Genomic DNA, 14,921 nt, shown 5'->3' with positions numbered 1-14,921 from the left:
GCCCTCATGGAACTAGCAGGGTGAAGTTAGAAATAAATAAGAAAAGTTTATGTTATGATAAGTGCTATGGAAAAAAGTAAAATGCAGCAGGGGATGAAAAGCCGTGGAAAGGGCATGGTTGCAACTTTCATTATGGTAGTTAGGAAAGCCCTGGTTGGAAGATGATCTATGAACAAAGGCTTTAAGGATGTAAGAAAGATGCCTCCATTATTCATTCCTGGAGAGTTTAGGTAGTGACACACAAATACACAGACCAATATATTTAGGGAATGAAATCAAAGTTATTTCAGAAGAGGCACAGGGGTGAATTAACTAAATTTGGGAGTATAGCTAAATCAGATTCTTAAAGATCAGGCATCTACAATGAAGCAGATATGACAGAGGGGTGGAGTCATAGTATCTCATCAAAGTGAGAAAAGGAAGGGTGAAGTTAGGTTTCTGTTTATTTATTTATTTATTATTTTGAGAGACGGAGTCTTGCTCTGTCGCCCAGGCTGGAGTGCAGTGGTGCGATCCTGGCTCACTGCAACCTCTGCCTCTTGGGTTCAAGAGATTCTCCTGCCTCAGCTTCCCAAGTAGCTGGGACTACAGGCATGCACCACCAAACCCAGCTAATTTTTGTATTTTTTTTTTTTTTTAATAGAGATGGGGTTTCACTATGTGTTGGCCAGGCTGGTCTCAAACTCCTGACCTCAGGTGATCTACCCACCTCAGCCTCCCAAAGTGCTGAGATTACAGGCATGAACCACCATGCCTGGCCTTCTGTTAACTAATTTATTAAATGAAGTGTCTTGAAAAGGAAATCCTGTTTCCCTCTTTTTTTTCCATTCCCAGAACCTGTAAAGAGTCTGAAAAATACGTATGTGTGCCATCACAGTTGATTAAACGAATAGATGAATGGTGGTAATCCAAGGTCTAAAATACTGTCAGACAGAAGAAGGGTAAGGCAAGCACCAGTTTAGGCTTTTGGGCATAAATATGAAAACTCTAAAAATTAACAGTATCTCAATTGTCGGTTGTCTTGTATTCTTAGAATATGACATACCTAAGGGCAGTAATTATGTTTCACATATGGTACTTACTCCATGTTCGAAACAAATGGGAAAAAAAGAAAAGAAAAAGAGTATACCAACTCATTCTCATGTACTGAACTAGGTACCCCTAAATATTAAATGACCTCCAGAGAGTATTAAATGTTTTTGGAAGCTGTGCTATATTTTTAGACTGTCCAGGATGCTGATATGTGCTTTCATGATAGAATATGATTCATGTTCCAAGACATTAGTCTTAGGCATCATTTTTTATGTTCTTAAGTGAACAGAAGACAATACATTAAAATAAAACATTCACTTGGAAAAATCACCTTATTATCCAAAATCACTGAAGAAAAATAGACATTTAACAAGGAGATTATATTTAAAGGGGCATTTTTTTTTGCGGGTCAGGGGAAGAATTCTAACCAGTATGTAGGATTCACTGAAACCTGAAATTTCTTGTGATTATTACCTGTGGTAGTCATACATTTTAAAAATGTGATTTATTCATTTTATAGCTACGTACTGGGGAAAGAGGATGATGATGGTGGCAGCAACTGTCTTTTAGACATCAAAAAAAGCAGTATGACCCTATCTATAGATGAGTTAATCCAAAAGCATTGAATCATATGAACTGAATATTGAAAGAACAGTTTGGAAAGAAAATAAAAACAGTAAAATATGAAGGTCAAAATTCTAGCCACATTTACCGAGTAGTTTAGAAAGATTTTAAGAAATTTTGCGCCCTCCAGTGGTTGTTTCGGAATGAATTATTATCATTATTACTATAATTTTTAATTTTACCTGGGATCTCCATTTTCCAGCTTCTTTGTTTTTGGTAACCCAGGAAAGTTTACCTTGTCTATACCTAGAAGGTGCCTTGGGAGACCGACTCAATTTGATTACCCAGTTTTATGCTTGCGGAAAGAATGAGGCCAGTAATGCTAAGAGTGCCTAGTATATGATCATGAAGTTCAGGCTCAACAAGATAGGTTCACAAAAGGGCAATCATGCTTGATTTATCTGATTGCCAGACTGGAAATGAAAGAAAAGCAGTGACATAATTACCCCAGATTCCTCAGACCTCAAATACAATCCAGCACAGATATTTGCAAAAGTCTTTAGAATGATTGCAATGCATTTTAAAGAGGGACATCACTACTGTAGCAAATATAAGAAGGTTTAAAAAATCAAAGACAAAGGATGTTTCTGGAATCTGTATTGCTTGCAAACAGAACAAAAGAGAGCAGGGAAAGAAAGTCACTTGGTGAGAGAAGAAAAGCAAAGGATTGAATCAGGAAACGCTGCGGGTGCCTGGGTTTTGTGACCTTGGTCATATTCTTTGGGCCTTAGCTTTCTCACCTATGAAACAAAGGATGTGGACTAGGCTAAATGGTTTCCATGAAGCCAGTATTTGGACAGAGGCAAGGGGTAGCAGAATTGATCTCATACAAAAGAACTGTAGTTTGAATATTTATGAAAGCGAAATTAGTTAGTGATTAAAAAATGGGGCAGAAAGGTGGCTCAAGGAGAATGCAAATTTATCTTAATTCAAAATACAGTATTAAACTGATGGAGGCGATTCTTTCAAGAAGGAAAAAGAAAAAGAAGCCTATCATCTGTCTCTCAATTTCCTTCCCTGTAGTCTCGTTCTCTCTTCTCTGCCATCATATTTTTTTTCTCTTGACTTTCTGTTTCCAGTAACCATGGTGATGCTTCTTCCCAGCAACCTTCTTCACAGCTGGCCTTTTTGGTTCTCATCGAATTTTGCTCCATTCACTGGTTCAGGTTGCTAACAATGCTGTAAAAATTAATTTATTTATTGACATTTTTCTCCTTCCCTTTTCCCCAGGAAATAAATGCAGGGAATTATTCCACACTTAACCTCCCTACGCAAGGGCACTGTAAAACAGGGATATTCAACTGCTAATTTCAGTTGCTAACATGGAGGGGATACAGATTATGTCAAAGATTGAATTCTCTGCCTGGGCCCTCAGGGACTGAAAAGCCCCAGGACCAAGTTGGTTGCCACCTCCTTTTGCTTTTGTATGTAAATGGAATAAATAGATTGCCCCCAGAAATCACATAACGGCCCTGGTTTTCTAATTCTCTTTGTTTTTTTTTTTTTCTTTTTCTCTTGTAAGGAAAACATGGCCAAGTGCATAATTATAACTGTTAAAAGGGTATTGAATTTTCTGTAGGAACATATACATAAATATATGCATTTCTTTAATGAACATATTTATTTTGGAATATAAATAAGCAATATGCGATAGTTAAAAATATTGTAATTATCTGCCAATGACAAAACATCAACAAATCTCTGATGTCCTTAATGCAGATAATAAAAATTCCCATAAACTAGTATTTAGTCATGTCCAGTTTGTGTAGCTTAACTTGTTTGTAATCCTATATGCCTGAAAACGGTTTCTCTATTTAAGCGGTGTGTGTGTGTGTGCGTGCGTGTGTGTGTATGTGTGTGTGTGTCTGGCATTAACACAAAGGAGACCAGATGATGACATTCATAGGCTGATAGACTCGACTCCTGGGGACACACTTGGATGGAGGCAATTAAAATGCCTGTCAGGCATTTGGTACCAGAAGCCCCTATGGCAAACCGCTAAATCGTAAGTGAGGGCTGCATCCTATTGTCAGTGAATGATGGCGGAGCTGAGTGGCTTGTCATCATTCTCGAAAATTCTGAGGCTAGTGAGCTCTCTCCCTCTCTCCCACTCGCCTTATTTTCCTGTTCGCCACTGCGGGGACTTCTAATTTGCAGCTTCCCTTTCCCCGGCACACACAGACACGAGCTGGTGGCTTGCAGACTGCGTCTGTCTGGAGCTAGAGAGCCAGAGAGCCAGCCTGTGGGGATAATGCTTCCGGAGAAGGATTCTGCAGCAGTTCTCAAAGGCTAGACTTGAGTGGTATTGCTGCATATGCGCTGGTAATGGTTTGGGGCTTTTAATTTTATTTCGTTTCATTTTCAATTCGTTTTTCATAGGATGTGCTTTATGTAATCTCAGAGTAAAGATCTTTTAAAATTCATTATTGAGCTTCCTAAATATTCAAGTACTGCATTTTTTTGTGCTACAGACCTCCAGGCATAGATTTATTATTTGAGTATAAAGAATGCATTTGCTTACTGGTGAGTTATAATTTTTGATATTTAGTTAACAAATCCATATATATATATTTTTTCTTTTGTTTTGTTTCGGTAGATTCTTCAGCTTGTTGTCTCTAACCGGGGAAGCATTGATTGGGAGCTACTCATTCAGAAAATTAAAAGGTACCACATGTTTTGTTTGGATGTTTTAATGAGGGAAATTCAGGGGAGAATTGGAATGTTTTTATTTAAATTAATTTATCTATGATTGGTCTTTTATCCTTAAGCTGATCATTGTCTATTGCATATACCATTTTCTATGCAGATAATTCTATTATCTAAGGTTGTTTTGATTAGAAGATGACTAAAGAATTGTGTCTTTTGCCTATGTTGCAAGTTATTAACAAATATCAACATGTTTGGCTTATTTGGAGATTTTATCATTGTAATGGTTTTTTTTAAGTCCAAAATTCTCCATCTAAATGAAAATTCATTAATTTGAATTTAAGAGAAATATGCTAAGTAATGATTTTATCTGAACAAATCCTGCTAAGTGATTTATTAAAATGGTTAAATGAAATGCCTTGCCCTTCCCAGGTAGAATGGGTGCTAGAGATGAAAGCCCAGGAATGACTCAGTATTGTTGGCTTTACAAATAAAATATTGTAACTTCTTTATTGACATTTCAGTCTTTAGCAATGGATATATTTAAAGGCCGAGGTTGTTAGTTCTTAAAAGAAGTTATTTTACATTTGCTTTATTTGGAATTGACAGCATAAGAAAGTAATCCTTCATCTTGCCATGAATGCACTTGAATCCATTTGATCCTGGGCCTCATGCCTTACGTGAAAAACATCAATTTTGAAATTCAGCCTCAGGATATATATTGATTTGAGATGGCAATTATGGATATTATCTTTTCTTTAAGACCGTCTTTAATACCTATTAATATCAATAAAACCTGTATTTGTAATTTGCCTTTAAAAAATGGAAGACATTTTCTGCCCTGCTGAGAAGAAGATCAGTAATACCTTTTAAGCCTTTCCTTGGGATCTATGTATAATACTTCCTCTCAAGACGGTCAGTCCAAAGCATTTTACACAATAAGTTTAGTTTTTAAAAAATATGCCTGAAAATAGTGTCCAACTACTGACCCTGAAATATTATAAGTATGTGAGTGTACACCTATGAGTGTGAATATTTGTAGCAGGTGAAGGAGAGTAATACATTGTCCTTTGTTAATATCTGCAATATATAATCATGAGAACTTTAATTTATTCATTCCACAAGCACTTCTTAAGAGCCTTGCTGCTGTGGGTAATTATTGTGAGAGAGAGAGGGAAGGGGTAGATGACACTGTCCTCAGCCTTCTAGAGTGTAGGCAGCATCACATAAAGATTTTTGAACAGGAGAATGAATTCGTTAAAATAAATCAGTGTGTTCTAAGAAAGGAAATTGCATTATTTCAGATATTGAACAAAAGCTAATGCTAGTCTTGAGACACATGAAATTATATTGCACTTCTTCTTCAGAAATTACTCAGTGGAATCGTGTATGAAATCCCCCAAACAGGACTATTTCGCCTAGATATTGTAAAACTCTTGAGACCATTCTCTCTTTTTAGATTTCACTCAAAGTAAGTGAAAATATTTATGTTTGGTGGAAAAAAAAAATCTATTTGGTATTTTCCCATCTAATTAAATCCAGAGAGCATATATTTTACATGAAGATCTATTTCCTAATCTTCAGACTCGTTCAGCAACTCATTATATTAATTTTGAACTTTAGGATATGTGTATGAATTGGAAAAGGGTGAAATTATTTAACTGCTAAAAAATGACTCCAATGCATTGTCAATAGGAACTAATAAGTTCTGTTATGATTTGTCTGGATATTGGAGAAGGGGCATATGATCTCACCAACAGGCCTCTGGCATCTAAATTTTGGAGGACGAGTTAAAAATTCATCTAGCGGTATGCTGACAAAATGCATATAATAAAAAATGAGTTATTAAAATAGTAGGTTGGGTAGTTAAAGCAGAACAGAATTTGACTACTAGAGTCAAATTCTGGGACCTATATCATGGTTTTTCTAGTCAATATTGTGATGAGTTAATTCCTTTACTGATTTCACTCATTTTTTTTTCACTTATATTTTTAACATATAATATATAGTGCCTGGGTCACAGTAGAAATTCAATAAATATTTATTTAATTATTTCATGAATAAATGAATTTGTCAGCATTTTCCCCCATTAGTTTTTTGTTCTTGACTTTCTTAAAATTATACACTGTGAAACAGACATCTGGTCATTTTTTTTTAGTTACCCAAAATATTCATTACATGTTTCTAATAAATAATAATTAGATCATTACACTGGATATAAAAGTGACAAACCGTGTATAGAAATTTCTTTAGGCTGTACGGAAAAGGATTTTTCTGGTTTTAGATTAAAACGGAAAGAATTCTTGAAATGTCCCCTTTCACTTTCATCAGCTGGGGGAAATATGCCAAACTGCAGCCTGAGCTTTGCTTATGGACGCTTCCTAAATACTACTCCCAGGCTTGACATTGTTTATTGCTTTTCATGTCTTTGGCCAAGATTTTGCTGCAGCAAAGGGGAGGAGGCCTTTCCCCCCACCCCCTCTCTATAAATGTAATATGAGAAATGATGTCATACTTACCAGTCCATAATGAGCAACAAAGCATTTAAGGATAGAGAGATAGATGATAGATAGATAGATGATGATAGATAGATAGATAGATAGATAGATAGATAGATAGATAGATAGAATATTTTCTATATATTTAAGGAATCTATCAAGAAACTTCTAGAATCACATGGCTTTAGAGAATGCTATTCTTTCTTGCTGTCATTTATTTTCATTATTAAAAGTATAATTTTTTGTTATTAATGATGTGACTGACAATATCGTAAGTCCTTAACATATATTATCTCCTTTAGCTCTCCCTATAATCCTGGGAGATAAGTATGGTCTCCATTTTACAGATAAATGAATTGAGACTACAGTTGGGCAAACCCAAGTCTGGCCTCAAAAGTCCTTCATATTAAACACTAAATTTTACCACATTTTTTTCTAGCAGATTTTTGGTTCCTAGTCATTGTCTTGGTGTTCCATGCAATAAGGTTAAAACAGTATACTTGCAATTATCTTGATTTATCCGCAAGTATAAATCAAGATCTATCTATCTATCTATCTATCTATCTATCTATCTATCTATCTATCTATCTATCCATCCTATCTATTTATCTATGGTATAAGTGAATATGTGCTCAAATACTTAACTAATATTCAAGCTCTATTGTATTTTAATTTTTATATTTAACTTGAAGGACTTTATTCTTCAAGGATGAATGCCAAAGATAAATTAGGAAGTTTTAAAATAAATGTATTCATAAAGCATTTTCCATGTCATTATAGTGAAATGTTATTTTGAATTGCATAATCTATATAAGAAAATTAGAGAATCCAAGTGCTAAATAGCATAACTGATGTTATAACTTGCAAGATTTGGGTTTTTTTTTCTTTTTAAAGTGAAATAATGGCAGAAGAATGTTCAAGTGGCCAAAATAAATAAACAAGCAGGCAACAGGGCCATGGGCAGAGTAAAAATACCAATTCAACCTCAAGGACAACTAACTCGGAAAAATCACTGAAGATACTAACAATTACACAAATATGTATTAAGAGTCTCTACTTGCAAAGGAGTATTTACAGGAGAACACTTCCGGAGCTCAGTTGGAGTCAGCAAAATAAGATGAGGAAGTAGTACCAAGGCTCACTGGTACCATAAGAAAGACATAAATAATTTTTTTTTTTTCAGATTTTATTTTAGATTCAGGGAGTACATGAAGGTTTGTTACCTGGGTATGTTGTATGATGCTGAGGTTTGGGGTATGAATGATCCTGTCACCCAGGTACTGAGCATAGTACTCAATAGTTCATTTTCAACTCCTCCTTCCTTCCCTCTGCGCTTTAGTGGTCCCCAGTGTCTATTGTTGCCATCTTTATGTCCACAAGTACCCAGTGTTTAGCTCCCACTTATAAGTGAGAATATGTGGTATTTGGTTTTCTGTTCCTGCATTAATTTGCTTAAGATAATGGTTCCAGCTGTATCCATGTTGCTGCAAAGGACATGATTTCATTCTTTTTATGGCTGTGTAGTATTCCATGGTGTATATGTAACATATTATGGATAATTTATTAAGGGACTTCATTACAGGGCATGAATTCTAATCATTGGAATGGGACTCAACAGGAAATACTTTATTGAGCATGAGTTTTTTGAGGCAGAACTTGGGGATGAATAGAAGTATTCAAGGGGGACACAACGTATGGAGGAGCTCCAGAAAGAACAAACATTAGCAAAGGAATCAAAGGAAGTGAACATGCTGGGAAAGCACAGACTGATCTCATTCATATTCTAGAGTATAGAGCAGAAAAACAGGACTCTTAGAGGATAAAGTTGTATCATATGAAATGGCTAATTTTCATCTTTTTTGAATTATAAAATTAGAAAATTTTATTCAGTTCAACTTAATACATTGGAAGATGGCTTTGAATGCCAGTTGAGGAGGTTTGTTTCTTATTCAGTGGGAAGCTATTGACTAGTTTGAGCAGGAGACTACTATGACCAAACTGTCTTTTCAGATTATTTGTTTTATAGCTCTGTGTGAGATAAATCAGAACTGTGTGTGAGAGCATGTTGAAGAAAGCATCACTTCAGAAGCTGTCATAGAATAATCCCAGGGGAAAAACAAAAGTCCAAAGAGGGTATTGACTGTGGGCATGAAAAAGGGGTCATGATAATGAAAGATGCTTCTGAGCTCAAGTTCATATACAGAGTAGAACAATTGCTTGATTGGTAGGAGGAATGAACAGCAGAAGGACTCAAAGGTGACTCTGAAGTTTGAATTGGATAACTGAAAAAAGCAAAGGGAGAAAGTAGCTGAGAGCTACACGAGGAAAGAGTCCTTCTTTTATTTTTATTGTATCTCTAGTCGCTAGCAAAATGCCTAGTACATAGCAGACAGCCAATAAATGCTAAATGAATGAGTGAGAACGCGAATAAAAAATGAAGAGGTATGTTTAGGACATGAGGCTGGATATGTGGGTGGACTGGGCTCGTAGATTGCAGAACATGCAGATCCAAAGCTGAGAAGGGAAGTTAGGGAGGGAGGGCGTGGGTGATATTAACAAGAAGGATAAGAAGAGGACCAGAGGGAATCTCTTGGCAGTACCTGCATTTAAGATGCAAAATAAGGGACAAGAATTAGAGTTGAATGAAGAATTAAAAAGAAAAAAGCAAAGAAAGAAGAGGACAGGGAAGGTTATAGAAAACAAAGTTAAAACTCAAATTTTCCAGAAAAAATGAAGAATGAGAATAAAGAAAATGCTGCTGGGATTATTATTTATTTCAATAACTATTTTGTTATAAAAACAATAAATCCACATTTTGTAAAATTTGGAAGAGTGTAAGGAAGGAAATAATAGTCACTCATAATTACACAATCCAGAGATTATTGTTAACACTTTTAAAACATTTTGATGTATTTTTTATCCTATTGCTTTTAAAATTTCATAATCAAAATCATAAGGATATAATTCTGAATTCTGCCTTTTTTCATTCAGCAGTGTCTTAAGCGTTTCTTACAACATTTTGCCACCTGCATATTATTCTCTCACCTAAAGATTGGACATTTTTATTCCCTGCTGTTTCCAGTTTTTCACTATCACCATAATGCTGCAGTGGAATAGTTTGTACATTATGCTTACACAATATTTTAAATAATTTCCAATGGATAGTTACTTAAAACAAAATCACTGTATTCTATTTTGTCAAATTCCTGGACAGATAAAATTTGGTCGTTTCAAAATGAGCCTCGGCTTTCCTCCAAGGAGAATCTGAGCTTACATTAGCAGCTGCCATGTGCCAGCATTTGTGAAAGGCACTTTAATTATCACAGTATCTGTGATGTCGATTCTATTATACCCACTTTACTAATGAAGGTGCAGAGACTCAGAGAGTTGCACATGTTTTTTAGGCCTAGTTTTAAATCTGGGTCTGACTCTAACTAGTCAAATCGTGGAGACAGAAACAAGATCTTGAGAAATGAATGAGTAAATAAGGATATGAAAACAATAGAAAAATACACTTAAGAAATCCAGAACTCAAAGAAAAGAGAGATAAAATATGAAAAGCAAGAAGGTGGTGACTTCAGTGGGCTTTTGCTGCTTATTAACATGCAAAATCACAAGCCAAAGGCAGGGGCAGGTAGAGAGGGGTGCTACATGTGTAATCAGAAAAAGGACAAATTTATAGAAAATGTTCTAAAGGAAAGGGTATAAAGAATGTGGACAAGAATTTGGGCTTGGCATGCAAAATGTAGCTTCCTTATAAATAAGAGCAAGGGAAAAGAGGGCGAGACTTTTGAAGTGGTAAAGAAAAAATATGGGAAACCTTGCATATCTCATCTGGACTTTATCCTGGACTGAAGGATATTCATTCAATGAATATTAATTGAATACCCAATTCCATTCCCTTTTCCTGCCCTTTTGGAACTTTCCTTCTAGAAAGTGGAATGAATCAGTGGGCTAACAAATAAAATTAAAATTACTCAGGCAGCTGTACAGAGAATGAATTATAAAAGGGTTAAGAGTAGATGCTAAGAGATTTGCTTCTTAAACTTTAAAGCAGAGAAGAGTCAACTGGGGATCTTACTAAAATGCAGACTCAGAGTCAGTAGGTCTAAAGAGGGGCCTGAGATTCTGTATTTTGGCAAGCTCCCAGGTAATGATGCTGCTGGTCCATGGAGACCATGCTTTGATTAGTAAAAGGCTAGAAGGCAAATGTCTGGGCAAGAAAAATGAGAAATGATTGGAGGAGTGGTTGGTGAGCAAGTCTGAAGTGAGCTCTTCTTATTCAGCAACATAGCATACTTTTAAACCTCTTTGATGCAAAGAGCAAATTGCCTCTCTACTCCTGAGTTTTTAAATTCCAGCCAGTTGTTTTATGAAAAATCCATTAAATCAACCCAAATGAGCTACTGGCATTCCATTCTTTCTGCCCATTCTCAATGCTTATTATGCCATATAATGAATTTCGGTGACTTGGGTTTGGGGATGTGGTTCTATATAACCCTGTGTCCGTTTCTTAATTCCAGTTCTATTTCCTGCCTCATGACTTCTTTGGACTTTAATGTCCTCTCTGCCTGGATTTCCAGCACAGTACTGAGCTGCTAAATTCTCTGGCCCCTTAGCTCTTGACATCCATGACACTCCTCTGTAGGAAGCTTCTGAGTCTCCACATTCCATCCTCTTGTCACCCACTCCTACTAAAAGCCCTGGGTGACTCTGCTTAAAGCCACAGGGGAACAGAAGATGGTCTCTGACTTCAAGAAAGCATTTTTTTTTCCGTTGAAATCATTTCTTTGTGGTGGACTGTTTTGGTTGGTGACAGCAACTTGCATCCCTCTGAGGGATTTGTCAGAACTCTACAGGAGAATGCCTCTGTGTGTAGACAATCAGAGCGTTCAGAGGGGCCAAGTATTCATAAGAAGCCTTGACAGACTCTGTCAAGAGGAATGTTACCTTTCTGCCTCCAGTGCTAGAATGTAACTCTAGTCATCTCTTTTAGCTATGGGAACGTGGGAGCACTGACCTGTTTGATTACCCTCACATCACTCATTGTAGCTATAAAATACCTAAGAAAAAAATCAAATAAATATAACATACCCATCCTTCAAGGCAGAATAGCTCAAGTGCATGTTAAATATCTGTGGTGTCCTCATCCTTACTAGCATTTATCCTTTGCTTAAGGGGCTAGTTCTCTTTCTAGACTATGCCATGACCAGGTCTCTAGACCTTGTTATCATTTTGTAATTTGTTGTTTACTTAAACAGCCACAATAGGCATGAGCAATGTCCTTAGAAACTAGAAATTTAAAATTGCAGTGAAGTATCAAATTAGTTTTTATGTGAAGTCAAGTTAAATTGGTAATCACATTTCCTCAAGAACACTTAGGCAAGGTCCTTGAGGAGAGAAGCCATGTTAACAGGCACCTTTGCACTCTGTATGTTGTCTACATAGAAAATACTCTAGATGCACATGCCAAGTCGAAGTTAAGAAAAATGAGTGTTGTACATGGGTGTGTGTATGTGTCAGTCTACTCTTTCTGTAATGGACAGCACTGGTCTTCTTTGCATAATCAAGCTGGATTGACTATTTGCAGAATTTGAATACTGTGCCCATGCATTCAATTGTTAAGAGTCTCAGAGTAGCACAGAATCATCTCTGGTCTTCCAAGATTGTCTCTCTTTCTCAAAATAGAAGTCTGAGTAAGTTTTGTTTTTTGTTTTTGTTTTTGTTTTGTTTTGTTTTGCAGGTTCCATTTCGGTCTGCCTCAGATGGTTTGCATTAACCTTTTTTCAGATTCTCTCCTGGTGTTAATGACTACATTATGACCATTTTAAAAAGCCAGATGTACATTGATTCACCTATGGCAATTATTAAGGAAAAGATACTCCATTTAATGTATTATAACCAAAATATATTTCTTCACCATGTGTAGGAACTTAAGAAATGATGTCTCTTTTTGGGAAGATCTTACATTTTATTTCCAAGGTGAACAATGGTTGTGCTTAGTTTTCTTTAAAACTATTTTCTTGCATTTTATATGATTTTCTCATGGTAAGATTTCATGTTAACATATACAGAACAAGGTGAAGCATGCAGGCGTTAAGGATTCTTCTGACATAGTGCCCAAGAGCCACTAATTAACATAATTTTGAACATAACTTCAGGAAAATTTGTGATATTTCAGAATCTTAAAAAAAAACCTAAGTAGACTGCCTATACTTTAAATAGTGGGAGCAGAAATTCCTAAAATGATTGACTTTCCAAGATGACATTTGAGGAAATAAGAGATCTAACAATCAAAACATTTGGCCGGGCGCGGTGGCTCACGCCTGTAATCCCAGCACTTTGGGAGGCCGAGGCGGGTGGATCACGAGGTCAGGAGATCGAGACCATCCTGGTTAACACGGTGAAACCCCGTCTCTACTAAAAAAATACAAAAAATTAGCCGGGCGTGGTGGGCGGGCGCCGGTAGTCCAACCTACTAAGAAGGCTGAGGAAGGAGAAGGGCTGGACCCGGGAGGCGGAGCTTGCAGTGAGCCGAGATCGCGCCACTGCACTCCAGCCTGGGCCAAAGAGTGAGACTCCATCTCAAAAAAAACAAACAAACAAACAAACAAACAAAAAAAAAACAATCAAAACATTTAAAAAATCATACAAGAATTCATGAGCCTGAGAAATTCATATAATTCTGGCTGTACTTTTCCTCTGTAGGAAAGTGGATAATCCAAGAGATAAAAGAGAAATAATAAATGTAATGTATTACATTAAGCATGCAATGTGTGTATGCTTAATGGAATAAGCTCCCTATGTTATGTTTGCAAACACTACCAGGGTATAGACTGTGAATTATAAAATTGTTAGAATAATGCAACCAGTTAAGAAGCTGCATTTAGATTTTTAGGACAAAAAAAAATAACCACTTCTGTACCACTTTTAAGTAATATGAAACATTTTCTAATACATGGTGTTCCAAAGCTCACAATGGTCTTTGGAATGGGAAAGGCAGACCTTGTTATTATATTTGGTAAAGATGAAAATACTGTAGTTTGAAGAATGCAAGTGACCTACTCAAGTCACTGCACTAGAAAATGGTAAACCTGCGACACATATCCTTGTTCTGACTCCAAAGACTTTACTTTCTACTACTATGAAGCTAAAGCAGATAAATGAGTGTATTGCCCTAAATCTACAATATTTTAATAATGCACTGACTTGATTGCTAAAATAAGGAATCTAAGGCAGTGGCGACCTCTACTAAGTGGATTGCCCTACCTTAAAAGACTCCTGCCCTTCCAAGTCTTGGATTAGTGTGGCATGGATTTATGTAAATACTAGTAAAAATAGCACAGTCTTTACTGAAATGGTTTACAATTTTTCAACATTAAAAGTAGATAAAGCTGAATATATCACAGAAAATGAAATAATGAAATATTATTGATTTAAAACACATTTGAAAGAAGGATAAATTAATAATTCATTGTTCAGTTCTGAGTTCCACAGAATTTTAAGTGAATGGTAAATAACGCAGTAAGAATTCAGGATAACAAAGAAATTTATTAAGGTTTCAAAAGAGTACATCTATGGAGAAACATTTTAAAACATAGGCATTGTGATTTGCCTGTTGTTAGGATAATTAAAAGAGCTTATAAAGAAAAAATTTAAACTGGATCTCAGTTCTGGTCTCAGATGTAGATATGGAAGGGGAACATAAATAAAGAAAATGATTACCTCAGGAGCTGCTGAGTTAGGGTCAAGGTGGAGGTTAGGTGTCCCGAGGCAGACACCCATGGGAATGGGTCCACCAAGGCCATGCGCAGTGCAGCGACCCACCTCTTCCCCAGTTCTCCTTTCCACCACCCCATCCATGCTTTCAATAGCACACCAGGGCTACTGAAGTGTGTTTATCTGGTCTCCCTTCCCCAAACACCATCACTACCTTAATCTTCCAGACAAACTAGAACACGCTTCCTGTTATTTTTCCCCCTTTAGTGGCTCTCATTTGCTATCTCAAACAGTGCTGGCTAATAAATACAGTAGCCACTAGCCGCATGCAGCTATTTAAATTCAAATTAAGAATTTTTTTTTTTTTTTTTTGAGACGGATTTCACTCTTGTTGCCCAGGCT

The 14,921-nt window shown here is 36.3% G+C and overlaps 1 protein-coding gene across 22 annotated transcripts in view; it reads left to right on the top strand.

Annotated features, from left to right (window-relative positions):
- MAP2 (microtubule associated protein 2) overlaps nt 1-14,921 on the top strand; it is a 310,676-nt gene that overhangs the window by 151,864 nt on the left and 143,891 nt on the right. For all 22 annotated transcript variants that reach the window (XM_058439038.1, XM_058439032.1, XM_058439003.1 and 19 more), the window contains exon 3: nt 4,253-4,320. The gene's annotated coding sequence lies outside the window, so the exon portion shown is untranslated. The remainder of the gene's footprint in view (nt 1-4,252; nt 4,321-14,921) is intronic.

This window comes from Hylobates moloch, unplaced genomic scaffold (assembly GCF_009828535.3).
Source record: "Hylobates moloch isolate HMO894 unplaced genomic scaffold, HMol_V3 SCAFFOLD_1, whole genome shotgun sequence".
Lineage (NCBI taxonomy): Eukaryota > Metazoa > Chordata > Mammalia > Primates > Hylobatidae > Hylobates > Hylobates moloch.
This window is presented reverse-complemented; position numbering and strand designations above follow the sequence as displayed.